Genomic DNA, 20,858 nt, shown 5'->3' on the forward strand with positions numbered 1-20,858 from the left:
GGAAATCAGCTTAGTTACCCAAGGCCTGAGTGAATAAAAAGGTCTTAGTTTGGTCCCTTAAAACTAATAATGATGGTTTCAGGTGTGCTTCCCCAGGGAGAGCATTTCACAGACAAGGGCATGACCACTGAAAATGCCTATTCTTGTGTAACTATACTTAATACTTCCTTTGAGTGAGGCACATGAAGAATAGCCTTTGATGAAGATTGCAGTGTCCAGTACCACCTCTCACACTGTTCTGGAGGGTTCCTCAACTGTCTGGAGCAGATATTGGGGAAAGTGGAAGGGAAATATTCTCTTCCCTTTTCAGCCCACAAGAGTGTCCAGATATCAGACTTCCATTCCCTGGAAGTCTAGATCCATCCCAACAATTATAATTATCCCCAATATCTTGGTGTAACAGATGAATTTAATTAGCCTCTGGGAGTTTGACCAATACTGCCTTCTGTTTAGGCTTTCTTTCCACTATCAGCATTCATCTTTTTAAGTCCAGAATTTGTCTTTGTAATAGCACACAGAATGCACACTGTGACTTGTACCAAGAGAGAAAAAAATCAATGAAAAACAGCATGAATAGTCCTTTTAAGTGTGCTTTTGAGAAATCATGTTCCTTACATTTTAGAGCACATAAAGTATATATATTTATTGATTACCTGCAACTGTTTCATGTTATGCTGATAATGTAATGCTTTGTGGATTTCTCCTGAATTCGCCAGATTTAATAAAGGCGACCAAAAAGAACATGGCTAAAATCATTAGCTACACCTAAGAAGTGTATTGCTCAAAATGGTCTGTTTATATGTAATCTGTCAGGGATTCTTTCATGGTAAAGCTCCCATCAAAGAAGTTTTAGAAGCAATCTTCAACACAAAATAATTAACACTCTAATAAGAGATTGCTGATTGGCAAATAAAGTATTTAAATGTAACTGTCAGCACCTGCTAGCTCCGTTGCTGCACTTAGCAGAGAAACACTCCGGACAGCCAGCCATAAATTCCTTTCTTATTTGCTTCCGACAAGATTACATGCAGAACAAACAAAGCAACCCGTCTCCCATGACGCGTTGCTCTAACTACTTTCTTTTTCCCCTCTCCCTCGAGACCAACAGAGCCAACGGCTCAGCCCCTTCCGTTTTCCCCTGTGACGTGGATCCCCCTCTCTCTGAAGCACCCCTTCCTCCCCAGACACACTATCCTCTTCTCTGTCTTCTGAGGAGGACTCAGTACTGAACAGTGGAGATCGTTCCCTGTATCCTCTAATACTTTCCTCCCTTGCTGCCTGCAGTTCCCTGACAGTAACTGAGTGCAAATCGGTAAATTTAGAGTTTATATAAGTAGACAGCCATCTGAACAATGATTAGGAGATGTGGTGAGGGTGCACACCTGGCCAGCAGCAGCTGACCAGTGGGAGGTGAGTGCTGATTTGCCACTTAAATATAGGAACCCATCTCCTGGCACAGTTACAAGGCACCTCAGTGCTTGCCCACCCTCAAATTGCCATGGGGCAGGGGCTGAATAGGAATTCTTCCCCTTGGCTAAAGCTTTAGCAATGGAATTTTCATTAGACTGTTTTGCACTGCAGCACCTGGTAAACACCTGCCTGTAATTTGACCAAAGCACTTAATATATTTTGGTTAGCAAAAGGCGGATAGAAAATCCCGGGAATACATAAATAAAGGAAAACAGGAAACTGAAGGTGCTGATGAGCATCTTGAGGCATCACTTGGATGGTGGTCTCTATGTGGTTTAGTTGGGCATAGACCCAAACTCCCTTGAGGCCAGCCCATCCCCTCCAGCCAAAGTTAGTAAAAGCCAGGAGCAATCCTTGCCACTTCTTCTGACCTTGAAGCCAGGTTAGGGTTCTACTGAATTGAAGATGTTGAAGGAGGTGGGAGGTGGAAACTGGGCATCTACCATTTAAACCCATATAGTTCAACCATGCCGGAAATGGGGGCTGAAGTTAGAGCAAGTTTTGCCATTGCAGATCCACTGACATAATATAATACCACCACCCACTAAAATTCCAGTAGGTGGTCTTCTACTTGGGGAACTCCTGGTTGAAGTGTATTCTCAATCATTTCTGTGAAAGGCAGCTCACATACATATAGAATTGACCCCTGCACTGAAGTGAATATGTAATGAAGCTTGTAATGCACTCTTCTCTCCAGGAAAAAATAGACATTCTGTCCATTAGTGGACACAGTACATCGTAATCATATTATGGATTCCAGTCTAAGGACAGGATCTAATAACATTATATGTTACGAGTGTGTCTACAAACGTCAAAATAGCTAATGGAGTAGGATTGATGCTTGGGTGCCCTTTGTATGTGACAACAGTGACATGGGAGCCACTTTTCCATGGCTTCATGCTAAAGTAGTGTTTTGGCACCACGTGGGCAGGCAGGATCAGTTTGTACATATTTTGTGAAGGTGATGCAAAACTGGCCTCCCTGTGCGGTGCTGGGCTTCAACATTGGATGAAGCTATGAAAAAGCAGTTTCCATACCACAGTTGAAATATATAAAGTACAACTTAGCTAAAAAAAAAGTGAGAGTGAAGAAATTATACCCTTTGAAAAATTATGAGCACTCAGCTCTCAGGGAAGATTCAGGGCAGACCAACATGTAGTACAGAATATTCACTTCAGAAGATAAAAGGGCTATAAAATTTAAAATTGATTTTTTCTAAAAAAAATGATTTCACTCTGAAACATGTCTTGAAAAACACTTAATCCATAAAGGTTAGAATATTAGAACACTTATTTGATTCAAACAATATACTTCTGACTAGTGCATATGCCTTGACTATTGTTTCCCTATCTCATTGCATTTAGTTTAGGTATATTTGTTTATTGCAGCTATTTATTACATTGCCCTTTAATAAAATGCTCAGAGTACTTTGCAATAAAATAAGCAAGAAATACAAATTAGCTAAAATAAAGATGTCTGATCAGAACCAAATTAGGAAAGAAATAATTTAGTTGTGACTTAAGACCTCCTTAATCATCTCCCTCATTTTCTCTAAGAAGATTATAGATGTTTTGTTGCATGAAAAGTCTTGCTTTATAACTGAAAAAACTGAAAAGACAGTCCTTGGGGACTGACTTTTCTGTTTTAATTTCAAACTGCACCCCACCCCCTGCCTCTTTGGGAACTCCAAAAAATGTTGGAATACCTGAATTTGCCCAGGTGAATGAGCAATATTTGGAGAGTGATATCTGGCCTCAAGCAGCAGCTCTCCCCCAGTGACCTTGATAACTCCAGCAACTGCCAAAGGTCCTGGATTCTTGCTTTCCCTTCTGCATTTTCCAATTTTCTATTTAAAAAAATCATCCCATGACCCATCCTTTCAATGCAATTATTGCCCAGTTTCCCCTTCTTTTAATCTCCATACTCCTGGAACATGTTGTATCCTCCTGGTTTCTTACTCCTCCAATTCTGTTTTTGACTCCCAGTGCCTACACTACTCCTCTGACTTCATCTCTGACTTGTCATCTCAAGTTCAATGTGTTCCAGACAAACCAGCTAGTCTTTGCTCAAAAGCTATCTTCTGTTACTGATACATTCTCCTGATACAGTGATGGGATCACCAAGCAGATCTAGCACAAAGCAACGTTTTTCTTGGACTTTCTTATGTTCCACCCCTATTCAGGTTGCCACTATCACCCTTTTACAAGCATCCTTTCCATTCCTTCTAAACCTTCCTTGGCCTTGTGCCACACCTTATTTTCCCAGCCTTATATCTTGACACACCCTTTAACCTTTTGTTTCTCAAGTTCCAACATCTGCAGCTGCCCTAAGGCCTCCTGCTGACTCAGAGGTTCCCTTTCTCCCTTGCTGCCCCTTATATCTGGGAAGTGTTCTCTGTAATATCTGCATGACCCTGAGTCTCTGCTTTTCTGTGAAGCCTTAGGAATAACTACCTTGTCTCAGGAACCTGTTGCTGTAACAAAGCCTAAATATGTGTTGCTGAAATAACTGCATATTCATTTCCTGTTTACATTTGCTTCCTATATTATTTTCAATAATAGCAAATTCATAAGATGAAGGGAAATACATTTTTTCAGTGTTTCAGTGGGGCATGATAGCTATGGCAAACAAGACTACATAGATGGCATCCTATTGCAAAAGCTTGCAAAGGGAAATATCAGCAATTTTTATCGTTTAGGACAAAATGTTTTTATCTGCAAAATCAAGTGTTTTGATTCTACTATGACAGTACTTTAACTCGGTGCCACCAACAGACTGCATTGTACAGCTTGATTTCCGTTTTTTGAATAGTTGCTAGCTTTCTTTCAAAGATACTATTAATCTAATGCTGTATCTGTCACTGATAACAGAAGAGATTTTATATTTCTGTCATTAAATGTTTGGTGTAATACTAAATTTTAATAGAATGTGTTAATAGAAACATACCTAGTCGTCGTCTTGTATAAGTGACAATAGAGTGTAAGGTAATGTTAATTGTGCTATAGTATTAGTAATCTCATCATCTTTTTGGTTAAGGATGAATAAATACCTAGCTTTTAGTATGTAAATTACCAAATTACCACTTTGCAGAAATGGGTCAGGTTACAGCTGTAAATGAGGCCTAAAATGTCTCATTAGGTTTCGAATTGCCTTTTTTTGTTTTCTTTTCTAAGCATTATAAATCTTGTAAGCTTTTGAGGTAATTTTCTTGCTTGACTAAGTTGGTACGGTCTCTTCCAATAAGAAATGAACCAAATACTTCTTAGCGCTAATTTGATCTGAAAAGAATCCAGAAAATTGAATAAGAGCTATACTTTTCCTTTTATGGAAAGTAAAATGTCACCCCTGTGTTCCTCCGCACAGCCCACTGAATGGGCAGAAATTATTTACTGTCCATGTTCTCCTCTCCCCCAATACCTTGGCCTTTACTCCTGCAAATGGAAGTAGCACAGGAAGAAGTCAGTATCATAGCTCTGCAGCCTAATTTGAACTACTGCTCAGTTCTGTTACCTGTTTTTGATGACATGCCTCAGCTCTGAAATATGTCAGGTGGGATATTAATGGATTTGCTTAGGCATCTCCAGTTAAAGAGCTGTCTTCACAACCCTTGTACAATTTCTTTCTGTTATACTGTCATTCTTTATGTACTAGAAAAGGAGATATATATGACACTCGTCTACAGAGCAGTCTCTGCCAAGGATATATAGCATATTGTCCAGGTTGATAGGTGTTCAGGCTACATTCACAGCTAAAAGAAAGGAAAATCTATTTCAGGACTTAATTAAGCACTGACCTGTTCCAATTACTGGGGGAATGGGAATAATCAGTATTGAGGGATTTGCAGTCTGGTTGTATCTCATCTGTTGTCACTCATCTGTTGTCACTCACACAAACACACACACAGTCATTCATAAATTTAAATTTCCATAAAATTGTGAATGTTAAGAATTGGGGTAAGGCCTTGAATATGTTCTAGAAGTCTCTTTACAAGAACACTGAGGGCCCATTCTTACATGATCTAATATTGGGTATTGAAGCAACTTTCCCATGTTTCCATGTAACACTATTCATGTTTAATGGCAATGTTTGCTAACCTGGGTTGGAGAGGGTGGCATTGCCATTGCATATTATAATCCCACTTGACCTCTTGTATATTGATGTTAATGGAGTGGTGTGGACAGAGATATGTAGGCTAGAGCTATGGGAGAAAAATAGCCATACTTAAAGCATCTGAGTTATCACACATCTTGAGTTAAATGGGATGCACAATCCAGGTGAGATATGAGGAGCTTGTACTTAACAGGTACTATTATATTCCATTTGAATTTAAGTAATGTAGTTGAATTCCTGGAGACAAATTTCATACTAGTATAGAACTTCTTTTTTCACTGATCTAAATGTTGTTTGGCCTATGTGGAATCTAGGGAAGGACAATAGCTCAGCTGTGGAGTACAGAATTCATATCCAATAAAATTTGAGGTTCAATCTCTGGCGTCTTCACTCAGTGCTGGGACTATCCCACAAAAAGCTGTTGGCAGTGAGCATGGGGAATAGGTTCCGGACAACAGTCAGGATTCTGAGTTACTCTACCTACAATGGACCATTTTGACAGGTAGGCAGGGCCTGACAATAATTGGTAGTGCACTGTTTGTGTACTCCCTGTTCTCCCTTTTCCTGCTTTGAAGCCTAGCGTGAACTCCAGGAAGATCTCTGCTGAAAGCAGGAACTGACTGTACTAGGGAGTTCTTGATCAGGAACTCAGCGGTGTATCTGATCCGTGCCCAAAGCATACTATGAAAAAGACGCATGGGGATAAAAATTAATATATTGAGGGCATTTTTTACAAACTTAAATCTGTAATAGAAATGTAAGGCCTGCATTCATTAGAAACCACCTTTGATTTATTTTCCACATTATATCCTGCATTAACCACATTTTCAAGTACCACAAATGCTCAATGTACTTTACAATGGTTTGTGTGAAAATAGTTTAGTGGTATGCTACATGCATACACTGAAGGGTAGGGAATAAAAGACTTAAATGAATTGAAGCACATAACAAATACATGCTACCAGTACCATATAGCAGGTTAGTTGAACACGGAAACATGTATTTTGTTATTAGAGGAAGAGGTATTCTCTGATACAGCAATGGATGAGAACAATCACAGTTAAGGATATAAGCAGTTAGTCTATCTCAGAAGTATATAGCCTTTCCTGTGCTCTTCAATGCCTCAAGTACAATGGTACCTCGGGTTACAGACACCTCGGGTTACAGACACTTCAGGCTACAGACTCTGCTAACCTGGAAGTAGTACCTCGGGTTGTGAACTTTACCTCAGGATGAGAACGGAAATCACATGGCGACAGGGCAGTGGTGGCGGGGGGAGGCCTCATTAGCTAAAGTGGTACCTCAGGTTTTGAACAGTTTCAGGTTAAGAACGGACCTCCAGAACGAATTAAGTTCTTAACCCCAGGTACCACTATAGAGGTCTTTTGTGGCTCTGTTGCTAGAGATCATTTCAACAGAGGATGCCAGAAAATGAACTTGGACTCTCAGATTCATGCTCTGTGTGATCAGGAGTAGTAGTTTTGTGCAAAGCAATGTTTGATGAGTTTATGTGCTTTAAGATGCAATCTTACGCACTTACTTGGTTCTAAGTCTCATTGAACTCAGAGTAGGATTGCTATTTTTCACACTGCTCATTTTAATTATTGTTGAGACTGGAATAAGTACACTTAAGTAGAAGAAATAAAACAAACATCTGTGAAAAATATGATTGACATTTTCCCAGCAGGAAGTGATTCTTGTAAAGATCCTGAAAGTCTTCTGTTTATTTGAAAAAAGGTAATTATTCAAATATAATTGGGCTCAGGAATTTATCTGTTCCTTTGTCTTTGACTTAACATATTACTGATAATACCCAAAACGTTTATAGACGTTCCAAGTTCAAGTTAAGTTTTGCTTATCATAGCAGAATAAAACTTTTAGACAACTTTACAAACCATGATATCTTGAATAAGGTCAATGATAGCTGTATACTAAAACTAATGCTTGCCAAACTCTTCCTAGCGTCTATGCTCATGTAGCAAACACCACAAACAAACAAATAAGAGGGAGGTACTGGCAGACTTGAGGCACCAATGTGGTATGCATAAGTACAAAAATCTCCAGAGGAAAAACTTTAAGAGGGAGAACAACCTCCAAGCAGCCCCATGATATCTTAGTGACATCGACTGCTGAGAAACTGAGGCCCTATTCAAGTATCCTCCCTCATGTGATTACAGCTGCATAGAGGTGGGGAGACTGGACTTCCACTTCATGCCCCTGGCCCCTCTGTCATGTTCTTGTTGCCTGGTCCATCCACTGCTCATGCATTGTAAGAGTGAAATGCAATGTATAGCCTTCTATGTAATTTAGAACCATGGAAGATCATGCAGGAAGCTTACACACTAACAGAAGACTCCCTGCTGCAGAAGTTATCCTTACAGGAAGTGAAAGGCACATGGAGGGGGCGGGGACAGAAGTGCAATCTGTTCACCTTCCTCACATCATTTTAATATGTGAAGGGGAATGCCCTAATAAGGCTTGGGAGACATAAAGAAACCATGACAACTGGGTGGGGGAGGAAAATAGAATGGAATGGCTGAAACAGGACATAGAAACGTATGATGTAATAAACATATAATGTAATAAATACATCCAGACTAACTAACTATCTGTCAGATGATCTGGACAGGAGAAAGAAAAGTAGAATATCATCCCAGAAACATACATTCTCCACCACTGGGCTCAGATAATGTTCACAACCATCAATAGCTGATAGTTTAAAAATTATGTGTTTGCTGGTGCAACAAATAAGTAGGACAACGTTTTGTTTTCTGAGTATGACAGAGGTAATGAGGTGTGAGAAATATATTTCCTTTGCAGTGCACATGGTTATAGTTATTTATAACATCTAACAATATGCTGCTTTATTTGTTTTACATGATTGTAACAGTCATAGAAAAGAGCTGGTGATATTTTATTTTTTGAGTATTTGAAACGTAGGACAGAAGTTAATAATCTTAGATGGAAATTGCAAGAAGGTAGTAGTTTATGAAGCACTATCAAAATATGCAAAGTGTGGTGGCATGCTAATTAAATCTGTCTAAATGAATTCCCCTATATTACTGCTTATAAATCATCATAGAAATTCTTTCCTAAGAATTTAGGATGGGAAGCACTAGAGCAAGAATAAAACTCAGATGAATCTAGTTAATTTGCATTAATGATGGGGGGACCTTGTGTGAATTTTCAAAATTATACCATCCCTGTATAAGCAATAAAAAAACTAAAAGAACAGTTCACAACAAAAATACTTTGCAATGGATTATGACAATTATAGTGTAGTTTTATTATTTATGATAAACCCCTTATAAATACTAGAAAACATTTTCTAATATATCTTGTAAAAATATGATACTGCACTACGGTTTCTGTTACTAAATCTTTGCTAGGACACTTTTTTTTTTAAAAAAATGAAAAGTATGGCTTTTCAAAGCTAATAATAATAGATAACTTATTATTATTTGCTAATGATGTTCTTATAAGGCAAAGGGCAAGAAGAGATTGAGTAACTTGAATACTGAAGCTTGAATACTTGAATACTGAAATTATGATAATGGTACTAAGAGCTCTGAGTGCTCACTGGAAGGACAGATCCTGAAGCTAAGGCTCCAGTACTTTGGCCACCTCATGAGAAGAGAAGACTCCCTGGAAAAGATCCTGATGTTGGGAAAAATGGAGGGCACAAGGAGAAGGGGACGACATAGGACGAGATGGTTGGATACTGTTCTCGAAGCTACCAGCATGAGTTTGACCAAACTGCGGGAGGCAGTGGAAGACAGGAGTGCCTGGCATGCTCTGGTCCATGGGGTCATGAAGAGTCGGACATGACTAAATGACTAAACAACAACAACAAACTAAGGAATGTGTGAATATTATTTCCTCCCTGAGTTGGCATGACCTGATTCTTGATGGGGGCAACAGAAGACCCTAAGGGCGCAATCCTATGGCATAATCCACTGGGGTGAGCCAATTTCCATCTCAGCAGATGTGAAGTCTCCAACCTGGCTCACCCAAAGATATGACAGCGCAGCTTCTTCATCCCATCTCAGGCTGTGTGTCCACCAAAAGGGGCATTTGAAGGGTGTGGTGGAGCTTGGACTTAAGCCTAAGCCTATTCAGCTCAGCCACATGACCTGGCAACCTGGCATAAAAAACTGTTTTAAAGGCTTGTTTTATTTCCGCCAGGTCCTGCTGTTGAATAACGTTTGGATCTGATGCATGTTTATGTTGGCTTATCTTATAGTGTTTTGTTTATGCCAGCTTCTTGTGCATAGGACACCTTTCTAATTGATATTTGCTTGAACTAGGTATCCAAAGTATGCATCATACATTACTGTATGGGTGTGAAGCTGATATCCTGGATATCTGGAAGAATGTAATAATTATAGGGTTGGAAGGGATATCAAAGGTTATCTAGTCAATACCCTGATAATGTGCACATTGTGTGCACATAAGTTTTTATCCTCTCCTGTCTTGCATTATTTTTCTTCTTTGCTGCGAAGGAGAAGGAGAAGAAGAAGAAGAAGAAGAAGAAGAAGAAGAAGAAGAAGAAGAGAGTTTTGATTTGATATCCCACTTTATTACTACACTGAGGAGTCTCAAAGCGGCTAACAATCTCCTTTCCCTTCCTCACCACAACAAACACTCTGTGAGGTAAGTAAGGCTGAGAGACTTCAGAGAAGTGTGACTAGCCCAAGGTCACCCAGCAGCTGCATGTGGAGGAGCGGGGACGCGAACCCAGTACACCAGATTACGAGTCTACCGCTTTAACCACTACACCACACTGGCTCTCAATGACACAAATGAAGCAAAGAAAATGTGTAAAAGTGAAAGCCTGCCTTCTATTTAAGCAGAAGAGACACAATAGCTAAACCTCTAATGAGAAGGCATGGAAGGTAGCACCTAGATTTTGAAGAGTCGTTTCTATAGTAAAATAAATTTACGCACATGATTTGGTTTCTTGTGTAATCTGTTCAACTATTTTGCTGTCTGATTCAGGTGCCAAACTGTGTTGGGCCGGCCCTGGTCAGCCTTGAGTATGTGTTCATATCCTCTGTTGTTCATGACCTCTTATTTTTCTGTTAAGCTTTCACAAGATTTATCTCTTCAAACAAATTTCTTAAGACTTTACCTCACAACCACATTGCGAAGACTATAAAATGTGGATTTTGCACATACAGTGAAATGACTACAAGACAATACATCATCATAAGCATATTGGAAAAGCATGATATTTTATTTCAAACTCTGTAGAAAAAGGAGTGCCTCAATTCTGGCATTTCAACATTGAAGGAGTAAATTAAACCTTCTGTTTCACTGGGCAACAATGCACTCTACAGTGTGCAATTAAAAATAAATTAGGCATAAAACCTTAAAGGATTGCATAAAAATTTGCAGTATTATGATTATAGAGCATATATCTGTAATTCATTTTGGCCAAGGAGGTAGAAGCTTGCCTTCAGTCTAGAATAATTTAATCTGCAACTGATCTGATTGGATATACTATTTTACCATTTGGGCAACTGAAGAACTGCAAGTGCAATAAACCACTAAGGATTTCAGTCACTAGCACACTTTTATCCATGATGCAAAGCTGGTATTGAATTATAATCACCTTCAAAAAAAAATTGCATGCCTGTGGGTATTACGCTTTGCACTAACCCCGTTAAAGAAAAACAACAAAAAATATTTTTTGGCTTGACTGGGTGATTGAAAAGCTTAATACCCACAGGTAAGATTTATGCAACCTACTTGGGACCTGAGCCTTATTCATAGCAGTTGATCTGATAAGAGCACTCTGAGACCTTGAAGTTTATTTTCATCAGAAGTTTTGCATTCAAGGACTCAACCATTAGACCTTTTTAGTGACGATCAAAAGTTTTTCATTCCAAGTTCAAGCACAGACACTGTACAAGCACGTAACATTCCTAAAATATAAAAGGAACAGAAGAATGGAAAATGTGCCTTTTAGTTCTCAAAATAAAAGGATACTTGAAGACCTAAAAAACAATTTCTGATGTCTCTTGGAAAGAATTCACAATTGTATTTGCATTTTTCTGTCTGAAATTGATTTATCAGAGATGTCTGGATTTTTTTTTTTTTACTTAACATTATTTAAATGACAGGTAACATCAGTATCAAAAGCTGAAGTATTTTTGTAAGAGTTATTGATAACCAGTAATGACTGTTCTGTCTCCATGGCTTATGCATAGTGTCCCCATGTGTTTACAAACTAAAATATAAGAGGAAAACTGAAGGAGAAACAAGGTGAAGAGTTACTCCCCTTTGATTTTTTTTTAAATATAAAAATCACAAAAATTGAGAAACTGTGTAGGGGATCGCAAAACTGCCACAGTGTTATCACCAACTTCCATCTCTGGTGGTCCTTGGAAACAAAGGAATAAATCTAGGAAATAAAGCACTGTCTACTCACTCAGGGGCCTTAGTCCATCAAATGAAGCCTGATGTGGCCCCAAGACCATACTGAAGACACCATACACCCTGGAGAACTGAAAACATCTGGTGCAGTGAAGCAATGGAGATGTCACTGATAGGTCTTGTAATATGCACAGATAGCTGTTGTTATACTTGCAGAACCCATGAGTAGTGCAACTCTAGGTGTTTCCTGTATACCTTTAGAGACTTATCAAGATTTCAGTCCTTGACATAAGAACAGAAAGTGTAAAATGAACAGTAAGTATGCTGGTTGTTGTGGCTATTAGAGAAAAACAGGATGATACTGCAATCTCAGAAGTCTCTACTTTTGTTCTCAATGCATCATTACACTTGCAGAGAAGGGGAAATGAGACCTCCTTTCTCGCTCTCTCTCCCCCTCTCCCTACCCCCGGCTTGCTATTGCCTTATTAGCTGCAGATCTATAAGCATAGTTAAAGGGGAAAGGGTTGGGGGGCTTAGAAAATTGATAGGTGATTGGTGGAAAGAAGTCTGGGTAAGTGGGTGGGAGGGGAATTTTCCCCCAGCTCAAAGTGGAAAATAATTTGGAATGGTAAAGCTTACTATCTATTTGAGGCCCTAAGTCTGATATTTATGAGCCAGGAAATATACATTTCTGAAGCTGGAAAGCATCATTTTGAAGCATCATTTTGGTGATGTCAATAGTTTGGAAAAAGAAACTGAAAGCCATGAAAAATAATCTTTAAAAATGACCTGTTTCCACTGTTGGCTCAGGTGGCAGATATGGCATTGGGTTGGATCCCTAGTCAAGGCAGAGTAGGATGGGTCAAGAGCTACAACCCATCCTTCCAAGGAAGTGGGGTACCCCATTAATGGGGTCCAGGCAGAAGGTGGTTGTGTCCTGATGGCCAGACAGAGGCTGATGGGCCATAGCAGCACCCAAAGTGGTGATCTAGGTGGGTCATGCCTATTTGATGTACGTCATAGGGGGATCCTTAACCCAGGATCAGGAACAGTCAACCAGCAGGTGGGTTGGATGATTTTGGATGCACACCCAATGCCTATGTCAAAGCCTACTGACATATGTTATCAATAAAGTTGTGGCTTGTTTTGTTCCCAATATCTTTTCCTGTGTTTATTTCATTCCCTCTGCCTTGCTCTCTCCCCATGGTGGTGCACCTGGGCATACAACAAAAAACTGAAGGCCATGAAAAATAATTTAAGGAAATGACCTCTTTCCATGTCTTGTTAAACAAGATTAATCACTGTATGTGCACGGAATGTGCACTTCTACTAAATATTCACCTGTTTCAATTTTATGACCAAAAATAGCACCCCTCCCTCCCAAAAAAACAATTTGATTGTGCAAATATTAATAGCATTGACGCTTCTGTTTGCAGGTTCAGTGCTATTCATCCCCATGCAAGTCACTGCTCCTTTCCCTTTTCATGATTAGTCACATAAGTGATCCCATATCTATCAGATTTAGCAAGAAAATAACATCACAATGAGGAAACAGTGTTAACAGAAAGTGAATATAAGGTTTCTTGGATTAGTCATATGGATATTCCCAGCCAATGAAGGATTACACAATGAATGAAGTGATGTCACTATATTGCATAACCAATCAGACTTGGCTATGAGATGATAGCATCATTACCAAAATAAGTAATTAAACAAAATGAGTAAAGAAGATATGCTAATGGAAGTGAAAAGGCAAACGTTTCTTCGTTATGCTGAAAAACTGGAAAAGGGTGGTTGTTTTTCCAAAGCTGAAGGAATGTTCCCAACATCCTGTGCCCTTTTAAAATGTGGGGTTTTTTTGGTGGGGGGAGGGTGGCAGTTATTGGGTTGTTGTTTTTATTTTGATTATGTATTTTGTGGTATTATATTTTGATTTTATTCTGTGAACCACCCTGAGACCTCTAGGTATAGGGTGATATATAAATTCAATAAATAATATTAATTATAACATTTTTCATGAGCAAAAATTGAGATACACATGTAGACTTATTTAAAAGCATGATGCAGTTCTGACACCCCCCTCAGGACACATCCTGGATAAAGTTACTTCATTTTAATGTGCAGTTAATTAATTAATTAAACACACCAATCAATTAATACTTGCTATTCTCCTTAATAACTTATTAGAAGTGATGAAATATGCCTCTTGCTTGAAGTATTTGCCTTTCACACTAACAACAGAATGCATCTTAATTAGCAGCATATGCTAAGAGTGTGCAAGGCATAAGTCAAATAAGCCCTGCCTTTCCTCCTAATCTACACCTGTTTAATTACTGTCATTAAAAGGACAGGGCATTATTGCATTTAAACAGCTGTTTAATTCCAGCCTATGAAGATTTATGCGTTGGCTCTGTTCAGAAAAAAGGGAAATTATTTAGAGCTTTGAATGTACACTTGTATGCTGGCATGTCTTGTTTATTTGGGAATTCAGGCACTCGGACGTGAATGCAGAGAATCACGCTTGTGAACTGCACTCCTTGTTTGCTATTACCTGTTACTGTCCTCCACCCTTGCTATTGAACTGTACCTGATTTGTGTGGTTAGCAATGCCTAAGATGGTGAAAAGCAGAGGGGCAGAGGAGCCAGATACAAAACAGGACAGCAAGCCACTTCTGCTGAAATGCCTTCTACTATTAAAAGTGCAGGCACCCTATCCTCTTTTTGCATCTAGCCACTCGGGTGGCGCTGTGGTCTAAACCACAGAGCCTAGGGCTTGCCGATCAGAAGTTTGGCGGTTCGAATCCCCACGATGGGGTGAGTTCCCGTTGCTTGGTCCCTGCTCCTGCCCACCTAGCAGTTTGAAAGCACGTCAAAGTGCAAGTAGATAAATAGGTACCGCTCCAGCGGGTGCGCTGCTCTAGTTGGCCAGAAGCGGTTTAGTCATGCTGGCCACATGACCCGGAAGCTGTCTGCGGACAAACACCGGCTCCCTCGGCCTATAGAGTGAGATGAGCGCCGCAACCCCAGAGTCGTCCGCAACTGGACCTAATGGTCAGGGGTACCTTTACCTTTTTTACCCTAGATGATAGCCAACAGCTGTGGGTATGCTTACAGGGCAGCTGGCAAAAGCAGGCATAGAAAAGGAGAGAGTATAAAGCAACTGTCTAAGCTTGTTTCAACGTAGTTGAAGCCACTAAAACAAATGAAACAAAAAATCCTTCTAAATGACAGTAGAGTGAGTACTAGGACAACTGAGGACACAGTTCCAGCTAAAACAAACAAAAACAAACCACAAAACTGCCTAGAAACATGGTTCTATTCAACTTCTTTCTTATTTGCAACAAGGTTTTAACGCGGGGGGGGGGGGGGAATGATTTCGCATCTACTGTTTCAGCACTTCAGCACCTCATTCTGTGATTCGACCAGTGACCAGAAGCCACTTTCACCTCCCTGATAACAGTTTTGCTGCTATTCTGCTTTGTAACTATTATGTTTCCCTCCCCCCACCACCAAAAAAACCCAAAACATTTCCTCTGAAATAATCATATAAGGAGGGGCTGGGGACCCAGCATAATTTCAAGGCAGCACATTTAAAACAAACTAGGAGCAACTTTAGTCACCCAGATATCAGCTTGGTTAGAATACTTCTTCAGATCTTTAAGAAAAACAAATAGAACATTAGTATTCCTAAAGGCATGAGTTTAACTAAAGTAAAACTTATTACCGTGCAAACATCCAAGATATGTCATTCTCTTTTTCTTGGATGATGAAAGGAAAGAACATGAAGTGAAAATACAGAAATCTCACGATGGAGATGAAGTTGTGGGTAACAGGATAGGGTGAAGGACTTTCTTATGCTTGCATGCTCACCTGCCCAGCAGAGATGACTGTGATCTCAAAAGAGACTTTGATCAAAATAAAACAGAAAGATGTCACTGTAAAGCCACCTTTTTGCGGAGCATCTGATTGCTGTTTTCTGCATAATCGTATATGCCTAGTTATTAGTTATTTGAGCATTACACACATACATCTTTATGGAATAAATTGTAAGCAATAAAGAGTGATATTCCCTATTAAATGCATGCCATTGCACAATAGCAAGTCACTGGAGCTTAAAAGCCACAATTACTTCTTTGAAGAATAACATTATCTTCATATTGTAGGCTGCACTGAAAAAAACCTCCCACTGTCACTAGAATGTTATACAGCCACTGTCAACTTTTCCCCGCCCCTACTCTCATTACCTCAAAGTCCAATACCATTTACTTATAGAGCTCTATTTGTGGTTCCTGATCCCCTCTTGGGTTTCTCCTTCAGTTTTTATTTATTCAGTTGTTGTTGTTGTTGTTGTTGTTGTTATTATTATTATTATTATTATTATTATTATTATTATTATTATATAATAATAGGGGAAGGAGAATGGAAACAGATGCTAAAGAAAGACTATGCATTGTGAAAAATATATTTCATGGTAGGATACAAGCATGGTAGGATACATAGTAGGATACAATCCAACTCAATGGTATAAAGTTGGAAAATGTTGATCACTTCTCCTACCTAAGCAGTTATCTTTCCACAAGGGTCAACACTGATGGCGAAATCCAGCATCGCCTGAGCTCTGCGAGTGCAGCTTTCTCCCGATCGAAGTGCAGTGTTTGTACTACCAACCTTACTGTTTGTGAAACATGGGCCACTGACAAACACCATCTCCAACTTCTCAAAAGATTCCATCAACAGTGTCTCTGAAAAATCTTACACATCACTTGGGAATACAGGTGAACTAATATCAGTGTACTGAATGAAGCAAAGATCACCAGTGTTGAAGAAATGATTCTTCAACATCAACTTTGTTGGACTGGTCATGTTGTGCAGATGCCTGATGGTCGTCTTCCAAAGCAACTACTCTATTTCGAACTTAAAAATAGAAAGCGTAATGCTGGTGAACAAAAAAAGAGGTTTAAAGACTGTCTCAAGGCAAATCTTAAAAAATGTAGTATAAACACCGACAACTGGGAAACACTGGCCTGCGAGTGCTCCAGGTGGAGAACAGCCTTCACCAAAGTCATGGACTTTGAAGACACTCTAACTCAGAACGCAAGGGAGAAATGTCCTAAGAGGAAGGCATGCTTGGCAAATCCACACCATGATCAACTCCCGCCCAGGAACCAATGTCCCCACTGTGGAAGGACGTGTGGGTCCAGAATTGGCCTCCACCGTCACTTATGGGCTCATTGTTAAAACTGTGTTTATGGAAAACAATCTTACTCGGCTATGAGTGATTGCCAAAGAAGAAGACAGGATTTATATCTATGCAAAATATATCAAGTATTCACAAATATCACCAGATAAAATCATATTTAGTTGGAAAGCACCAAGCATGAGACTGTTCGTTCATATAAATCACAAACAACCACCAAGCAGATGCAAAATCTGAGGGGTCCACTTCCCCCCTGGTGGCACTTATCTTATGGGTCAGTATTTCCAGAGATGGCAATAAACATGGTTGTTGTTGTTGTTGTTGTTGTTGTTTTAAAAAAGCATGAGACAAAAAAATAGCAAGATATGTTTTTCTTCAATTTAAAATGCTTATAGCCCATCCTTCACTACTAAAAATGCATCCCAGAGCAGGCTGTCGTACCCCCACCCAAATGTTAAACACACAAATAATAAAAACTAGAAGGATGTGTGCTGGTATATCTTTGGCTGTGTAAGGGTTAGAGACTTAATGCCAGCTGAGTCTGACTGATCTGGGAATCAGCTGGCTGAACCAGAGATCCTCTACACCCTAAGCTGCTCATCCTGGCACATCTTGCTATAGGCTTGCCCCCTTAATAAATGTTGAAAATGAATAAGATGGCAGAATGCCCTTTAAGTATTATTTTCGCTTTGTTAATGCATCAGACGCAAAAGGTTTTAACTGGAATACAACATGAGAATACGACACTTTTATTCATAGATGACAAAACTAATCTTTAGAGAATCCTACATCCATGACAATTGCAAAAGCAGAGCTGGATCCGTACAGAGTATTAAATAAATGCTTAGGAGGACTTACTAGCAGTTGGCCAAGATTAAAAGAACTCACCCTTCTTCTCAAGGAGTCCCTGTATTCTTATTAGCAGAACATGGAAATGAGTAATGCGTGACAGACCCCTTAATCCTGGCTCTGCTTTTCCTATAGTTCTTCCAAAGCTGCTGTAACAGATAGTAGATGTAGAACTGAGGTTAAAAGCTCATGAAGTGTTTGATGACTGCCCATGAGTCTGATCTCATATGTACAATAGTGATAAACAGCAAACATAAGTCTCATTCCCACTTTTTGACACAGCTACTTCTACTAAGGACATGGGTGGCACTGTGGGTTAAACCACAGAGCCTAGGACTTGCTGATCAGAAGGTCGGTGGTTCGAATCCCCATGACGTGGTGAGCTCCCGTTGCTCGGTCCCTGCTCCTGCCAACCTAGCAGTTTGAAAAAGGTGACCCCAATTTACTGCAATTGTGTTGTATAAGCAAGCTGCCTTGAGCATTAGAGAGTAGTGGGACTTGACCAAATCAAGCTGCCTTTAGAGATGAATGGGCACATCCTGAGGTTAAACAGGTCTTTGGTTATGGTAAACCAATAAATTAGTAATTTCAAAATGTAACATGAACCACAAAACTTAGAAGGAGATTAAAGAGATAAGCATCTCAGACTGCAGTCCTACACCCACTTACCTGGGAGTAAGCCCCATTGAACGTAATATGATTTAGTTAAGAGTATATATGTATAGGACTCTTAAAATATTTCCATATGTCAAAAATCTGAAAATTCTACTTAGAATTATGCTTTCTCCAAAATTTATTGAAGTTTGTGCAGTTTGTTTTCTATTCTGTATTAGTTCGCAGCTCCATTGCTACTTGTATTAATGCTGATGCTTCCAAAAATTATTTGCATTTTATAGTTTGTTTCTAAAAAATGTTTTATTTGATTATTCATTTGTTAAGCACTTTGCATGTTATTGAAACAGAAATGCAAGATATAATTGTTTTAAAACAATATTTAAAATTATGGTTTATGATTTTACTTGCAGTTCCAAGAAAGGGTTACATCCAGTTATTTCACCTCTCACTAAATAGTATATTACTTTGAACCCAGTCTCTGAGAGAGACTGACAGTGCTCACAATGTCTGCTGACACACAAACACACTATTAGTAGGTGTTGATTCTGCTAGGAAAGGATAAATTGGATTCTGCCAATTCACCCATTGACTTTACTGCAATGCTCAGAATTAAAGTAGCTAGAAGTGATTCTTTGCAGGGGACAGGAGCTGGGGTGTGAAATGAACTGTCCTAAAGTAAGAACCTCAAGAATAGCCAAGTCAGTAGGAAGGAGAAAAAACACTTTGTGCTGCTCTTTTTGGTCATTAATTTCTCTACTAATCGAAATAAGGCAATGAGGCACTGTGTTTCCACATCGTGTTTATACTATGCTCAAAAGGAAAAGGAAGTTATCAAAGAAAGTTATATTTAGTGTCTGGCCAGATGAGCCTAAATAATTCTATGCAGAAAGCCTACTCACAAGATGCCTCAATGTTAATAACAGCAATCCCCCCCCTTTTTGGCGTTATAGCACATACTGCATCATGCGTGAATATTCAAAAATAAATGTGGCATGATTTTTTTCTGTTAAAAAGCACACACACACAGTGCCTCTGTTACCAACATGGTGTGTATATATATATATACACCTACCTTGTTGGTAACATAGGCAATGATTACTTGCATTTGAAGATAAGTACAGAAGATTAATTTTTCCTCTGGTGTAGTTTCATGTCTTGTACCATAGATTGTATTACATTATTTGGCCTCAAGTTAATTATGCTTATATCCATTTAAATCAATGGAACATGTTAGTCCTGATTAAATTAAGACCTGTTAATTTTAACAGGAATATAAGCATAACTTTCTTTAGATTGCAGCAGAGACATTTGTGTTCTGTGTAAGACCGAGAGAATCCTCAATTTGCAATCAAGTCGACCACAGTGTTACTGTGGGTTTGCAAATGGAAGAGAGCACGAACTAAAACACACATATAACTGAACACACATACACCACTGCCATGTAATCACTCCTTTCTAAGTGCCAGGAAATGCCCTAGAGTTGGTGGTTGGTGATCCTTGGGGCTGGTGGGGCAGAAAGCAGATAATGGTCGGTAGAGCCAGGGGTAACATAGGCAGAGCTGGTGGTAGGTGGAGCACCGAAGAACTACAATCCTATGCACACTCACTTGAGAGTAAATCCCCTTGAAAACATTTGAATTTGCATCTGAGTAGAATATATAGGATTATATTAGCAATCACAGTGAAGTTATATATTGGGTTGGATAGAATTGTGGTTCATTCTACATTCCAAAGTAAATCTCCCCATATTGGCCCCCGCAGGCACATGTATGTGTTAAGGATGATGGTTTAATTTCCTGAAATGGCAATGTTCACTTATGTTAAATTACTGTGTATTTTTAACATGGTCCCCCCCCCCCTTTGGCAGTAGCTCTCATGTGATTAGCTGACTGTGAGTCACATGAGAGAGGCATTTCATCCTGTTGTGACTATTATTCAAGTAACTGTCATTTTTAACTGCTTTCTGATCTCTCTCTCTCTCTGTGTGTGTGTGTGGTAGAATGGCTGCAGAGAGAGGCTTCTTTGGATACTGCTGATGACACTGTGTGTTTCAGTGTGATCTATCTGAAGTGAAACAGAGGAAGATCGCTAAACGTTGATAGGGAGAAACCTGTGCAGGAGCTCTCTATAAGGAACAAAGTGAATAAGCATGAGGTTGTAAATACTGTATATTCTTTTCAGTTATATGTTTATGAAAGTAAACATATAACTGAAACTATATGTTTACTTTCATAAACAT

The 20,858-nt window shown here is 39.3% G+C and overlaps 1 protein-coding gene across 1 annotated transcript in view; it reads right to left on the reverse strand.

The window, feature by feature from the left end:
- TENM3 (teneurin transmembrane protein 3) overlaps nucleotides 1-20,858 on the reverse strand; it is a 1,264,592-nt gene that overhangs the window by 789,515 nt on the left and 454,219 nt on the right. The window lies entirely within an intron of this gene.

Source organism: Podarcis raffonei, chromosome 9 (assembly GCF_027172205.1).
Source record: "Podarcis raffonei isolate rPodRaf1 chromosome 9, rPodRaf1.pri, whole genome shotgun sequence".
NCBI classification, from domain to species: domain Eukaryota; kingdom Metazoa; phylum Chordata; class Lepidosauria; order Squamata; family Lacertidae; genus Podarcis; species Podarcis raffonei.